Source organism: Manis pentadactyla, chromosome 3 (assembly GCF_030020395.1).
Source record: "Manis pentadactyla isolate mManPen7 chromosome 3, mManPen7.hap1, whole genome shotgun sequence".
Taxonomy (NCBI): Eukaryota; Metazoa; Chordata; class Mammalia; order Pholidota; family Manidae; genus Manis; species Manis pentadactyla.
In genome coordinates, this window is record NC_080021.1 from 70,776,256 (window position 1) to 70,791,482 (window position 15,227).

A 15,227-nucleotide genomic window follows, 5' to 3' on the forward strand; every position below is an offset into this window, starting at 1 on the left:
CTTTGCCCATTAGCATGTCTGTGGCAGTTGCAGCCAAACCTGGGAACGAGCTGGGACAGGGGCCAATCCCACCTACCCAGCACACCCACAGCAGTCACGGCCCAGCCACAACAAAAGGGTACACACAGCCCACACAAGGGTACCTCTGGAGCACCCAGCTCTGGTAGCCAGGGGTATTGTATTTCTGGGCCCTCAGAGGGCATCTCTTATATTAGGCCACTCTTTCAAGACTGGGAGATGTAGCTGATCTACCTTGTAAGTAGTAACAAAAAGAGAGTTAGGCAAAATGAGGAGACAAAAGAATATATTCCAAACAAACAAAAAAACCAAGATAAAACCTCAGAAAAAGAACTGAACAAAATGGAGCTAAGCAATCTACCCACTAGAGTTCAAAGTAATGGTCATAAAGATGTTCTCTGAGCTTGGGAGAAGTATGGGTGAACATACCTATCAATAATTACTTTAAATGTAAATGATCAAAATGTTCCAATCAAAAGACATAGAGTAGCTGGATGAATTGGAAAAAACAAGATCCATCTACAAGCTTTCTATAAGAGCCTCACTTTATACCTAAGGATACACACAGACTGAAAGTAAGGGATGGAAAAAACTATTCCAAGCTGTGGTAGCAATATTTATATAAGACAAAATAGACTTAACACAAAGACTACATGAAGACACAAAGACAGGCATTATATAATGATAAAGGAATCCAACATGAAGATAACACTTGTAAATATTATGCATCTAACATAGGAGCACCTAAAAATGAAAAGAAAACATTAACAGACACAAAATAAGAAATTGACGGCAATATGATAACACCCTGGGAATTTAAAACCCCACTTACATCAAGGGATAAATCATACAGACAGAAAATTAATAAAGAATATCAGTCTTAAACAACACACAAGACCAGATTGACTTAATAGGTATATACAGAATGTCCAACCAAAAAGAGCAGAATACACATTCCTCTAAGTGCACATGGAATATTCTTCAGGACAGAGCACATGGTAGGCCACAAAACAAGTCTCAATAAATTTAGGAAGATTGAACTCATATCAAACATATTTTCTAACCATAATATAAAGCAGGAAATCAGTTACAAGAAATAAACTAGAAAAATCACAAACACATTGGTGACTAAACAACATGCTGTGAAACAACCAATGAGGCAACAAAGAAATTGAAGAGAAAAAAAAATACCATGAGACAGATGTAAATGAAAACATACCATTCCAAGTCTGTGAGACATAGAAGCAGTTCTCAAAGGGAAGTTTATAGTGATAACAAGCCTATCTCAAGCAATAAGAAATATCTCAATCTATCCTTACACCTAAAGGAATTAGAAAAAGAAGAATAAACAAAGCCCACAGTTAGTAGAAAGAAGGAAATAATAAAGATCAGAGTGAAAATCATTAGAGATATTAAAAAAATAGAAAAAATCAATGAAACAAAGGGCTGGTTCCTTGAAAAAAGAAACAATATGGAAACTTTCAGACTTATCAAAAAAAATAAGGCCAAATAAATAAAATCAGAAATTAAGGAGGAAAAGCTACAAATGATACCACAGAAACACAAAGGGTCATAAAAATCTACCACAAACAATTATACACCAACAAATGTGACAACCTAGAAGAAATGGATAAATTCCTAGAAACAATCTTCCAATACTGAATTAGGAAGAAATAGAAAATTTGACAGACTGATTACTAGTAATGAAATTGAATCAGTAACCAAAAAATTCCCAACAAACAAAAGTCCAACACCAGACGTCTTCGCAGGTGAATTCAATCAAACATTTAAAGAAGAGTTAATACCAATCCTTCTCAAAGTATTCTAAAAAAAAATTAAGAGGAAGGAATGTTTTCCAAATTCATTGTACCAGGCCAGCATTACCTGATACTGAAACCAGACAAAGATTCTACAAAAAAAAGAAAGGAAAAAAATTATAGGCCAATATCCCTAATGAAGATAGATGCAAAAATCCTGACCAAATATTAGCAAACTGAATTCAACAATATATTAAAAGGATCATAAACTATGTTCAGGTGTAATTTATTCCAGGGATGCAAGGATGTTTCAATATCTGCAAGCCAACCAATGTGATACACCACATTAATAAAAATAAAGATAAAAATCAGGATAATCTCAATTCAGAATAAACATTTGAAAAAGTTCAGTATCCATTTATGATAAAAACTCTCAACAGGGGCAGATCCAAGATAGCGGCGTGAGTAGGACAGTGGGAATCTCCTCCCAAAAACATACATATTTTTGAAAATACAACAAATACAACTACCCCTAAAAGAGAGACCAGAAGACACAGGACAACAGCCAGACTACATCCACACCTGTGAGAACCCAGCGCCTGGTGAAAGGGGTAAGATACAAGCCACAGCCCAGCGGAACCCAAGGCCCCTCACCCCAGGTCCCGGCAGGAGGAGAGGAGTCAGAGCGAGGAGGGAGAGGGAGCCCAGGACTACTAAACACCCAGCCCTAGCCACCCACACCAGAGCGCAGACACACAGTGTGTGCATGGGGTGCCGTAAACTAGGGAAGCAGGACAATAAGACCTGTGAGCGGGTCCTGCAGCCAGCACCCCAGGGACAAAGAAAAGCAAGTGCTTTTTGAAAGTCTTAAAGGGACAGGGACCCCACTGCTGCATGGAAGCATCCTGGGTCACAGTCCAGCAACTGGAAATTCCAGGGAACTCTGGGTGCACTAACCCCCTGGGCAACAGCTCTGAGACCCCTCATGGAGGTAAACAGCTAAACAGCCCCCAGTGCATTAACCCTCCGGGGCCCCACCATAGCAGAGCAGCAGCCTGAGGCTGGCCATGCCCATAGCAAGGGAGCTTCCTCCATACCGGTCCGGCAAGATACAGAGACCCAGTCTACGTGCAATTGCCCAACACAAGCCACGAGGGGTCACAGTTGTCCCAGTAAAGAAAGGCCAGGAGCAATTGGAAACAGTCTAGGCTCTCCCAGCTGACAGACGTGTCAATAGCATACCACTGCACCTATCAACATGAAAAGGCAAAAAAATTTGATCCAGACAAGACTAACCCATACAGCTTCGACATCTTCTACATCTTCCCCTGAGAAGCAACCTGGGGAGATAGATTTAACTAGTCTTCCTGAAAAAGAATTCAAAACAAAAGTCATAACCATGCTGATGGACATGCAGAGAAATATGCAAGAATGAAGGAGGGAGAATACAGAAATAAAACAATCTCTGGAAGGACTTCAAAGCAGAATGGATGAGATGCAAAAGACCATTAATGGACTAGAAAAAAGAGAACGGGAATGCAGAGAAGCTGATGAAGAGAGAGAGATAAAAGGATCTCCAGGAATGAAAGAATTTTAAGAGAACTGTGTGACCAATCGAAAAAGAATAATATCCACATTATAGGGGTACCAGAAGAAGAGAGAGAAAAAGGGATAGAAAGTGTCTTTGAAGAAATAATTGCTGAAAACTTCCCCAAATTAGGGGAGGAAATGGCCTCTCAGACCACAGAGGTACACAGAACTCCCATGACAAGGGATCCAAGGAGGGCAACACCAAGACACATAATAATTAAAATGTCAAAGATCAAAGACAAGGACAAAGTACTAAAGGCAGCCAGAGAGAAAAAAAAGGTCACCTACAAAGGAAAACCAGTCAGGCTATCATCAAACTTCTCAACAGAAACATTACAGGCCAGAAGAGAATGGCATGATATACTTAATGCAATGAAACAGAAGGGCCTCAAACCAAGAATACTGTACACAGCACAATTATCATTTAAATACGAAGGAGGGATTAAACAATTCCCAGACAAGCAAAAGTTGAGGGAATTTGCCTCCCACAAACCACCTCTACAGGGCATCTTATAGGGACTGCTCTAGATGGGAGCACTCCTAAAAAGAGCACAGAACAAAACACCTAACATGTGAAGAAGGGAGAATGAGGAATAAGAATGGAGAGAAATAAAGAATCATCAGACCGTGTTTATAAAAGCTCAATAAGTGAGTTAAGTTAGACAGTAAGATAGTAAAGAGGCTAACCTTGAACTTTTGGTAACCACAAACTTAAAGCCTGCAATGGCAATAAGTACATACCTTTCAATAATCACCCTAAATGTAAATGGACTGAATGCACCAATCAAAAGACACAGAGTAATAGAATGGATAAAAAAGCAAGACCCATCCATATGCTGCTTACAAGAGACTCACCTCAAACCCAAAGACATGCACAGACTTAAAGTCAAGGGAATGGAAAAAGATATTTCATGCAAACAACAGAGAGAAAAAAGCAGGTGTTGCTATACTAGTATCAGACAAAATAGACTTCAAAATAAAGAAGGTAACAAAAGATAAAGAAGGACATTACATAATGATAAAGGGCTCAGTCCAACAAGAGGATATAACCATTATAAATATATATGTGCCCAATACAGGAGCACCAACATATGTGAAACAAATACTAACAGAATTAAAGGAGGAAATAGAATGCAATGCATTCATTTTGGGAGACTTCAACACACCACTCACTCCAAAGGACAGATCCACCAGACAGAAAATAAGTAAGGACACAGAGTCACTGAACAACACACTAGAACAGATGGACATAATAGACATCTACAGAACTCTACATCTAAAAGCAACAGGATACACATTCTTCTCAAGTGCACATGGAACATTCTCCAGAATAGACCACATACTAGGCCACAAAAAGAGCCTCAGTAAATTCCAAAAGATTGAAATCCTACCAACCAACTTTTCAGACCACAAAGGCATAAAACTAGAAATAAATTGTACAAAGAAAGCAAAAAGGCTCACAAACACATGGAGGCTTAACAACATGCTCCTAAATAATCAATGGATCGATGACCAAATTAAAATGGAGATCCAGCAATATATGGAAACAAATGACAACAACAACACAAAGCCCCAACTACTGTGGGATACGGCAAAAGCAGTCTTAAGAAGAAAGTATATAGCAATCCAGGCATATTTAAAGAAGGAAGAACAATCCCAAATGAACGGTCTGATGTCACAATTATCGAAATTGGAAAAAGAAGAACAAATGAGGCCTAAGGTCAGCAGAAGGAGGGACATAATAAAGATCAGAGAAGAAATAAATAAAATTGAGAAGAATAAAAGAATAGCAAAAATCAATGAAACCAAGAGCTGGTTCTTCGAGAAAATAAACAAAATAGATAAGCCTCTAGCCAGACTTATTAAGAGGAAAAGAGAGTCGACACAAATCAACAATATCAGAAACGAGAAAGGAAAAATCACGACGGACCCCACAGAAATACAAAGAATTATTAGAGAATACTATGAAAACCTATATGCTAACAAGCTGGGAAACCTAGGAGAAATGGACAACTTCCTAGAAAAATACAACCTTCCAAGACTGACCCAGAAAGAAACAGAAAATCTAAACAGACCAATTACCAGCAACGAAATTGAAGTGGTAATCAAAAAACTACCAAAGAACAAAACCCCTGGGCCAGATGGATTTACCTCGGAATTTTATCAGACATACAAAGAAGACATAGTACCCATTCTCCTTAAAGTTTTCCAAAAAATAGAAGATGAGGGAATACTCCCAAACTCATTCTATGAAGCCAACATCACCCTAATACCAAAACCAGGCAAAGACCCCACCAAGAAAGAAAACTACAGACCAATATCCCTGATGAACGTAGACGCAAAAATACTCAACAAAATATTAGCAAACCAAATTCAAAAATACATCAAAAGGATCATACACCATGACCAAGTGGGATACATCCCAGGGATGGAAGGATGGTACAACATTCGAAAGTCCATCAACATCATCCACCACATCAACAAAAAGAAAGACAAAAACCACATGATCATCTCCATAGATGCTGAAAAAGCATTCGACAAAATTCAACATCCATTCATGATAAAAACTCTCAACAAAATGGGTATAGAGGGCAAGTACCTCAAGATAATAAAGGCCATATATGATAAACCTACAGCCAACATCATACTGAACAGCGAGAAGCTGAAAGCTTTTCTTCTGCGATCGGGAACAAGACAGGGATGTCCACTCTCCCCACTGTTATTCAACATAGTACTGGAGGTCCTAGCCATGGCAATTAGACTAAACAAAGAAATACAACGAATCCAGATTGGTAAAGAAGAAGTTAAACTGTCACTATTTGCAGATGACATGATATTGTACATAAAAAACCCTAAAGACTCCCCTCCAAAACTACTAGAGCTAATATTGGAATTCAGCAAAGTTGCAGGATACAAAATTTACACACAGAAATCTGTGGCTTTCCTATACGCTAACAGTAAACTAATAGAGAAATCAGGAAGACAATTCCATTCACAATAGCATCAAAAAGAATAAAATACCGAGGAATAAACCTAATCAAGGAAGTGAAAGACCTATACCCTGGAAACTATAAGACACTCTTAAGAGAAATTAAAGAGGTCACTAACAAATGGAAACTCATCCCATGCTCCTGGCTAGGAAGAATTAATATCGTCAAAATGGCCATCCTGCCCAAAGCAATAGACAGATTCGATGCAATCCCTATCAAATTACCAACAGCATTCTTCAATGAACTGGAACAAATAGTTCAAAAATTCATATGGAAACAGCAAAGACCCTGAATAGCTAAGGCAATCCTGAGAAGGAAGAATAAAGTGGGGAGGGGGGAGGATTTCACTCCCCAACTTCAAGCTCTACTACAAAGCCACAGTAATCAAGACAATTTGGTACTGGCACAAGAACAGAGCCACAGACCAGTGGAACAGATTAGAGACTCCAAACATTAACCCAAACATATATGGTCAACTAATATTTGATAAAGGGGCCATGGACATACAATGGGGAAATGACAGTCTCTTCAACAGATGGTGCTGGCAAAACTGGACAGCTACATGTAAGAGAATGAAACTGGATCACTGTCTAACCCCATACACAAAAGTAAATTCGAAATGGATCAAAGACTTGAATGTAAGTCATGAAACCATAAAACTCTTAGAAAAAAACATAGGCAAAAATCTCTTAGACATAAACATGAGTGACCTCTTCTTGAACATATCTCCCCAGGCAAGGGAAACAAAAGCAAAAATGAACAAATGGGACTATATCAAGCTGAAAAGCTTCTGTACAGCAAAGGACACCATCAATAGAACAAAAAGGTATCCTACAGTATGGTAGAATATATTCATAAATGACAGATCCGACAAAGGGTTGACATCCAAAATATATAAAGAGCTCAAACACCTCAACAAACAAAAAGCAAATAATCCAATTAAAAAATGGGCAGAGGAGCTGAATATACATTTCTCTAAAGAAGAAATTCAGATGGCCAACAGACACATGAAATGATGCTCCACATCGTCGCTTGCCATCAGAGAAATGCAAATTAAAACCACAATGAGATATCATCTCACACCAGTAAAGATGGCTACCATCCAAAAGACAAACAACAACAAATGTTGGCGAGGTTGTGGAGAAAGGGGAACCCTCCTACACTGCTGGTGGGAATGTAAATTAGTTCAACCATTGTGGAAAGCAGTATGGAGGTTTCTCAAAATGCTCAAAATAGAATTGCCATTTGTCCCAGGAATTCCACTTCTAGGAATTTGCCCTAAGAATGCAGCACTCCAGTTTGAAAAGGACAGATGCACCCCTATGTTTATCACTGCACTATTTACAATAGCCAAGATATGGAAGCAACCTAAATGTCCATCAGTAGAGGAATGGATAGAGAAGATGTGGTACATATACACAGTGGAATATTACTCAGCTATAAGAAAAAAACAGATCTTACCATTTGCAACAACATGGATGGAGCTAGAGGGTATTATGCTCAGTGAAATAAGCCAGGTGGAGATAGACAAGTACCAAATGATTTCACTCATATGTGGAGTATAAGAACAAAAGAAAACTGAAGGAACAAAACAGCAGCAGAAGCACAGAACCCAAGAATGAACTAACAGTTACCAAAGGGAAAGGGACTGGGAAGGACGGGTGGGAAGGGAGGGATAAGGGCAGGAAAAAAGAAAGGGGGCATTACGATTAACATGTATAGTGTTGGGGGGGGCATGGGGAGGGCTGTGCAGCACAGAGAAGACAAGTAGTGATTTTACAGCATCTTACTATGTTGATGGACAGTGACTGTGAACAGGTATGTGGAGGGGACTTTGTGAAAGGGGGAACCTTGTAAACATAATGTCCTTCATGTAATTGTAGATTAATGATACCAAAATAAAATTAATAAAAAAATTCTCAACAAAGAAAGTACAAAGGGAATGTACCTCAATGTAATAATGGCCATATATGACACACCCACAGCTAACATCATATTTAGTCATAAAGAGTGTAAAGTTTTTCCTCTAAGATTAGGAACAAGGCAAGAATGCATACTCACTTTTATTCAACATAATATTAAGTCCTAGCCACAGGAACTAAGCAAGAAAAATAAACAAAACACATCCAAATTTGAAAGGAATAAGTAAAATGTCACTACAGATGACATGATACTATCTAAAGACTCCACCAAAAATCCTTTTGAACTAATAAACAAATTCAGTAAAGTTGAAGATACATAATCAATACACAGCAATCTGTTGTGTCTCTATACAATAATAACAAACTATCAGAAAGGGAAGTCAGGAAGACAATTCCATTTACAACTGCATCAAAAAGAAAAGAATACCCAGGAATAAATTTAACCAAGTAGGTGAAAGACCTCTACTCTGAAAACTATAAGAAATAAAAGAAAGAAAATGAAGAAGACAAATAAATGGAAATCTATCACATGCTCATGGATAGGAAGAATTAATATTGTCAAAATGGCCATACTGTCCAAAGCACTATGCATATTCAATGCAATCCCTATAAAAATACCAATGGCATTTTTCACTGAACCAGATAAAATAATTCTAAAATATATATGGAACTACAAAAGACCCTGAACAGCCAAAGCAATCTTGAGAAAGAAGAACAAAGCTGGGGGTATTATTTTCCCTGATTTCAAGCTACACTATAAAGCTACAGTGATTAGAATAGTATGGTTTTGACACAGGAATAGATTCAAGGATTGATGGATCAAACAGAGAATCCAGAAGTAAACCCATGCAAATATGATCAATTAATACATTACAAAGGAAGCAAGAATATACAATGGGGAAAAGACAGTCTCTTCAATAAATGGTGTTGGGAAAACTGGACGGCTACATTTAAGAGAACAGAAATAGATCACTATCTTATACCAAACACAAAAGTAAACTCTAAATGGATTAAATACCTGACTATAAGACATGAAACCATAAAACTCTTAGAAGAAAACATAGGTATGAATCCCTTGTATATCAGCATGAATAATTTCTTTCGAGATATGTCTCTGCAGGCAAGGGAAACAAAAACAAAAATAAATAAGAGGAACACATCAAATTAAAAATCTTCATAACAAGGGAAACTGTCAACGAAACAAAAAGGCAAACTAGACGTAGGTGGCATAAAGGAAAAACATTTACATGTAAGTGTGATGGAGCTGAGTTTAAGGCAGTCCTGCTACCTCATAGCTGGGAGATATGAGGAAATTAATCTTATTTCTCTGGTCCTCAAGTACTTCTTTAGAATGAAGACAAATCCTTACCCAGAGGTTGTCGTAGATTACAGGTAACATATGCCGATGGAAGTAAGCACCTATCATTATTCTTTTTTTTTTGATCATTAATATACAATTACGTGAGCAACATTATGGTTACTAAATTCCCCCATTATCAAGTCCCCACCACATAACCCAATACAGTCACTGTCCATCAGCGTAGTAAGATGCTATAGAATCACTACTTGTCTTCTCTGTGCTATACTGCTTTCCCCATGCCCACCCCGCTACATTATGTGTGCTGATCGTAATGCCCCTTATTCCCTTTCTCCCTCCCTTCCCCCCCTCACCCACAGGCCCTTTCACTTTGGCAACTATTAGTCCATTCTTTGGTTGTGTGAGTCTGCTGCTAATTGTTCCTTCGATTTTTGCTTTGTTCTTATACTGCACAGATGAGTGAAATCATTTGGCACCTGTCTTTCTCCACGTGTCTTTCTCCACCTTTATTTCACTGAGCGTAATACCCTCTAGCTCCATCCATGCTGTTGCAGATGGTAGGCTTTGTTTTCTCCTTATGGCTGAATGATACTCCATTGTGTATATGTACCACCTCTTCTTTATCCATTCATCTACTGATGGACACTTAGGTTGCTTCCATTTCTTGGCTAATGTAAATAGTGCTGCGATAGACATAGGGGTGTATATGTCTTTTCCAGACTGGGAAACTACATTCTTAGGGTCAATTCCTAGAGTGAATCCTTGGATCAAATAGTAATTTTATTTTTAGTTTTTTGAGGAACATCCATACCGCTTTCCACAAGGGCTGAACTAGTTTACATTCCCACCAGCATTGTAGGAGGGTTCCCCTTTCTCAGCATCCTTGCCAGCATTTGTTGTTCCTATTATTTTCTATGTTGGGCATCCTAACTGGCATGAGGTAATATCTCATTGTGGTTTTAATTTGCATTTCCTTGATAATTAGTGATGTGGAGCATCTTTTCATGTGCCTTTTGGCCATCTGAATTTCTTCTTTTGAGAACTGTCTCTTCATATCCTCCACCCATTTTTTAATTGGATAATTTGCTTTTTGAGTGTTGAGACATATGTCTTCTTTATATATTTTGGATGTTAACCCCTTATCAGATATGTCATTTACAAATATATTCTCCCATACCATAGGATGCCTTTTTGTTCTGTTGGTAGTGTCCTTTGCTGTACAGAAGCTTTTTAGCATGATGTAGTCCCATTTGTTGATTTTTTATTTTCTTTCCCTTGCCCAAGGAGATGCGTTCAGGAAAAAGTTGATCATGTTTATATGGAGGATATTTTTGCCTCTGTTATCTTCTAAGAGTTTTATGGTTTCATGACTTGCATTCAGATCTTTGATCCATTTGGAGTTTACTTTTGTGTATGGGGTTAGACAATAATCCAGGTTCATTATCTTGCATATAGCTGTCCAGATTTGCCAACAACAGCTGTTGAAGAGGCTGTCATTTCCCCATTGTATATCCATGGCTCCTTTATTGTACATTAATTGGCCATATATGTTTGGGTTTATATCTGGGCTCTCTGTTCTGTTCCATTGGTCTTTGGGTCTGTTTTCATGCCAGTACCAAATTGTCTTGATTACTATGGCTTTTTAGTAGAGCTTAAAGTCAGGGAGCATAATCCCCCAACTTTATTCTTCCTTCTCAGGATTGCTTTGGCTATTCGGGGTCTTTTGTGGTTCCATATGAATTTTAGAACTATTTTCTCTAGTTCATTGAAGAATGCTGTTGGTATTTTGATAGGGATTGCACTGAATCTGTAGATTGCTTTAGGCAGGATGGCCATTTTGATAATATTAATTCTTCCTATCCATGAGCATGGAATGTGTTTCCATTTATTGGTATCTTCTTTAATTTCTCTCATGAGTGTCTTGTAGTTTTCAGGGTATAGATATTTCACTTCCTTGGTTAGGCTTATTTCTAGGTATTTTATTCTTTTTGATGCAATTGTGAATGGAATTGTTTTCCTTATTTCTCTTTCTACTAGTTCATTGTTAGTGTATAGGAATGCCACAGATTTCTGTGTATTAACTTTCTATCCCACAACTTTGCTGAATTCAGATATTAGATCTAGTAGTTTTGGAGTGGATTCTTTAGGGTTTTTTATGTACAATATTATGTCATCTGCAAACAGGGACAGTTTAACTTCTTCCTTGCCAATATGCAGGCCTTTTATTTATTTGTGTTGTCTGACTGCCATGGCTAGGACCTCCAGAACTATGTTGAACAAAAGTGAGGAGAGTGGGCATCCTTGTGTTGTTCCTGATCTTAAGGAAAGGCATTCAGCTTCTTGCTGTTAAGTATAGTGTTAGCTGTGGGTTTGTCATATATGATCTTTATTATGTTGAGGTATTTGCCTTCTATACCCATTTTATTGAGAGTTTTTTATCATGAATGGATGTCGAATTTTGTCAAATGATTTTTCAGCATCTATGGAGATGATCATATGGTTTATTTTCCTTCTTTTTATTGATGTGGTGGATGATGTTGATGGATTTTGAATGTCATACCATCCTTGCATCCGTGGAATAAATCCTACTTGATCATGATGGATGATCTTTTTGATGTATTTTTGAATTCTGTTTGCTAATATTTTGTTGAGTATTTTTGCATCTACGTTCATCAGGGAAATTGGTCTGTAATTTTCTTTTTTGTGGTTTCTTTGCCTGTTTTTGGTATTACAGTGATGTTGGCCTTGTAGAATGAGTTTGGGAGTATTTCCCTCCTCTTCCACATTTTGGAAAATTTTTAGGAGGATGGATGTTATGTCTTCACTAAATGTTTGATAAAATTCAGCGGTGAAACCATCTAGTCCAGGAGTTCTGTTCTTAGGTAGTTTTTTGATTACCAATTCAATTTTTTTGCTGGTAATTGGTGTATTAAGATTTTATGTTTCTTCATGGGTCATCCTTGGAAGGTTGTATTTTTCTAGAAAGTTGTCAATTTCTTCTAGGTTATCCAGTTTGTTAGCATATAATTTTTCATAGTATTCTCTCATAATTCTTTGTATTTCTGTGTTGTCTGTAGTGATTTTTCCTCTCTCATTTCTGATTCTGTTTATGTGTGTAGACTATTTTTTCAATAAGTCTGGTTAGGGGTTTATGTATTTTGTTTATTTTATCAAAGAACCAGCTGTTGCTTTTTATTAATTCTTTCTATTGTTTTATTCTTCTCAAGTTTATTTATTTCTGCTCTTATCTTTATTATGTCCCTCCTTCTACTGACTTTGGGCCTCATTTGTTCTTCCTTTTCTGGTTTCATTAATTGTGAGTTTAGACTGCCCACTTCAGATTGTTCTTCTTTCCTGAGGTAAGCCTGTATTGCAATATAATTCCCTCTTAGCATGGCCTTTGTTGCATCCCATAGATTTTGTGGTGTTGAATTATTTTTATCATTTGTCTCTATATGTTGCTTGATCTCTGTTTTTATTTGATTATTGATCCATTGATTATTTAGGAGCATGTTATTAAGCCTCTATGCATTTGTGGGCTTTTTGTTTTCTTTGTATAATTTATTTCTAGTTTCATACCTTTGTGATCTGAGAAGCTGGTTGGTAGAATTTCAATCTTTTTGTATTTACTGAGGTTCTTTTTGTGGCCTAGTATATGATCTATTCCTGTAAATGTTCCATGTGCACTTGAATAGAATGTGTATCCTGCTGCTTTTGGGTGGAGAATTCTGTAGATGTGTGTTAGGTCCATCTGTTCTAAAATATTGTTCAATGCCTCTGTCTCCTTACTTATTTTCTGTCTGGTTGATCTATCCTTTGGAGTGAGTGGAGTGTTGAAGTGTCCTAGAATGAATGCATTACATTCTTTTCCCCCTTTTAATTCTGTTGGTATTTGTTTCACATATGTAGGTGCTCCTATGTTGGGTGCTTAGATATTTTTAACGGTTATATCTTCTTGTTGGATTGATCCCTTTATCATTATGTAATGTCCTTCTTTGTCTCTTGTGGCCTTCTTTGTTTTGAGGTCTATTTTTTCTGTTACAAGTACTGCAACACCTGCTTTTTTGTCCCTATTAGTTGCATGAAATATTTTTTTCCATCCCTTCACTTTTAGTCTGTGTATGTCTTTGGGTTTGAAGTGAGTCTCTTGTAGGCAGCATATAGTGGGGTCTTGTATTTTTATCCATTCAGTGACTCTATGTCTTTTCATTGGTGTATTCAGACCTTTTACATTTAGGGTGATTATCCATAGGTATGTACTTAATGTCATTGCACACTTTAGATTTTTGGTTACCAAAGGTTCAAGGGTAATTCCCTTACTGTCTGACAGTCTAATTTAACTCACTTAGTATGCTATTACAAACAAAACCTAAAGGTTCTTTTTTTTGTTCATTTTTCTTTCTTCTCCATTCTTTATATATTAGGTATTATAGTCTGTACTCTTCATTTATCCCTTGATTGACTTTGTGGGTAGTTGATTTGATTTTGCATTTGCTTAGTAATTAATTGTTCTACATTATTTGCTGTGGTTTAGTTACCCTGGTGACAGCTATTTATATTTAGGAATATTTCCATCTATAGCAGTCCCTCCAAAATGCACTGTAGAGGTTGTTTGTGGCAGGTAAATTCTCTCAGCTTTTGCTTATCTGAAAATTGTTTAATCCCTCCTTCAAATTTAAAGAATAACCTTGCAGGGTAGAGTATTCTTGGTTTCAGGACCTTCTGCTTTATTGCATTAAATATATAATGCCACTCCCTTCTGGCCTGTAAGGTTTCTATTGAGAAATCTGATGATAGCCTTATGTGTTTTCCTTTGTATGTATCGTTTTTCTCTCTCTAGCTGCTTTTAAAGTCTGTCTTTATCCTTGATCTTCGCCATTTTAATTATTATATGTCTTGATGTTGTCTTCCTTGGGTCCCAGGTGTTGGGAGATCTGTGCACCTCAATGGCCTGAGAGACTATCTCCTTCCCCATACTGGTGAAGTTTTCAGCAATTACCTCCTCAATGACACTTTCTATTTCTTTTTGTCTCTCTCCTTCTTCTGGTACCTCTATAATGTAAATACTGTTCCGTTTGTATTGGTCACACAGTTCTCTCAATATTCTTTCATTCTTAGAGATTCTTTTTTCTCTCTGTGCCTCAGCTTCTTTGTATTCCTCTTCTCTAATTTCTATTCCATTTACCATCTCTTCTACTACATCTAATCTGCTTTTAAATTCCTCCATTGTATGTTTCATTTCAGATGTGGAGTTTCTTAATGATTAAATCTCCCTCTTAAATTTGTCCCTGAGTTCTTGAATGTTTTTCTGTACCTCCACGAGCATGTGAACGATTATTATTTTGAACTCTCTTTCAAGAAGATTGGTGAATTCAGTTTCATTTGGCCCTTTTTCTGGGGTTTGTGTGATTTTGGTCTGAATCAGTTTCCTTTGACGTTTCATATTTCTATATGGTGCCATCTAGTGCCCAGAAGCTCTGCTCTCTGGCGCTGCTCAGCCCCTGGAGTAAAGTTGGGGCTTGTATGGGAGTGGCGCTGGTGCCTGGGGGTAGGAAAGAGCTGTTTCCTGCTTCCCGGCTACAGTGCCTGTCTCCAGTCTTAGAGCCAGTGGCAGGAGCACCTGGTGTAAGTC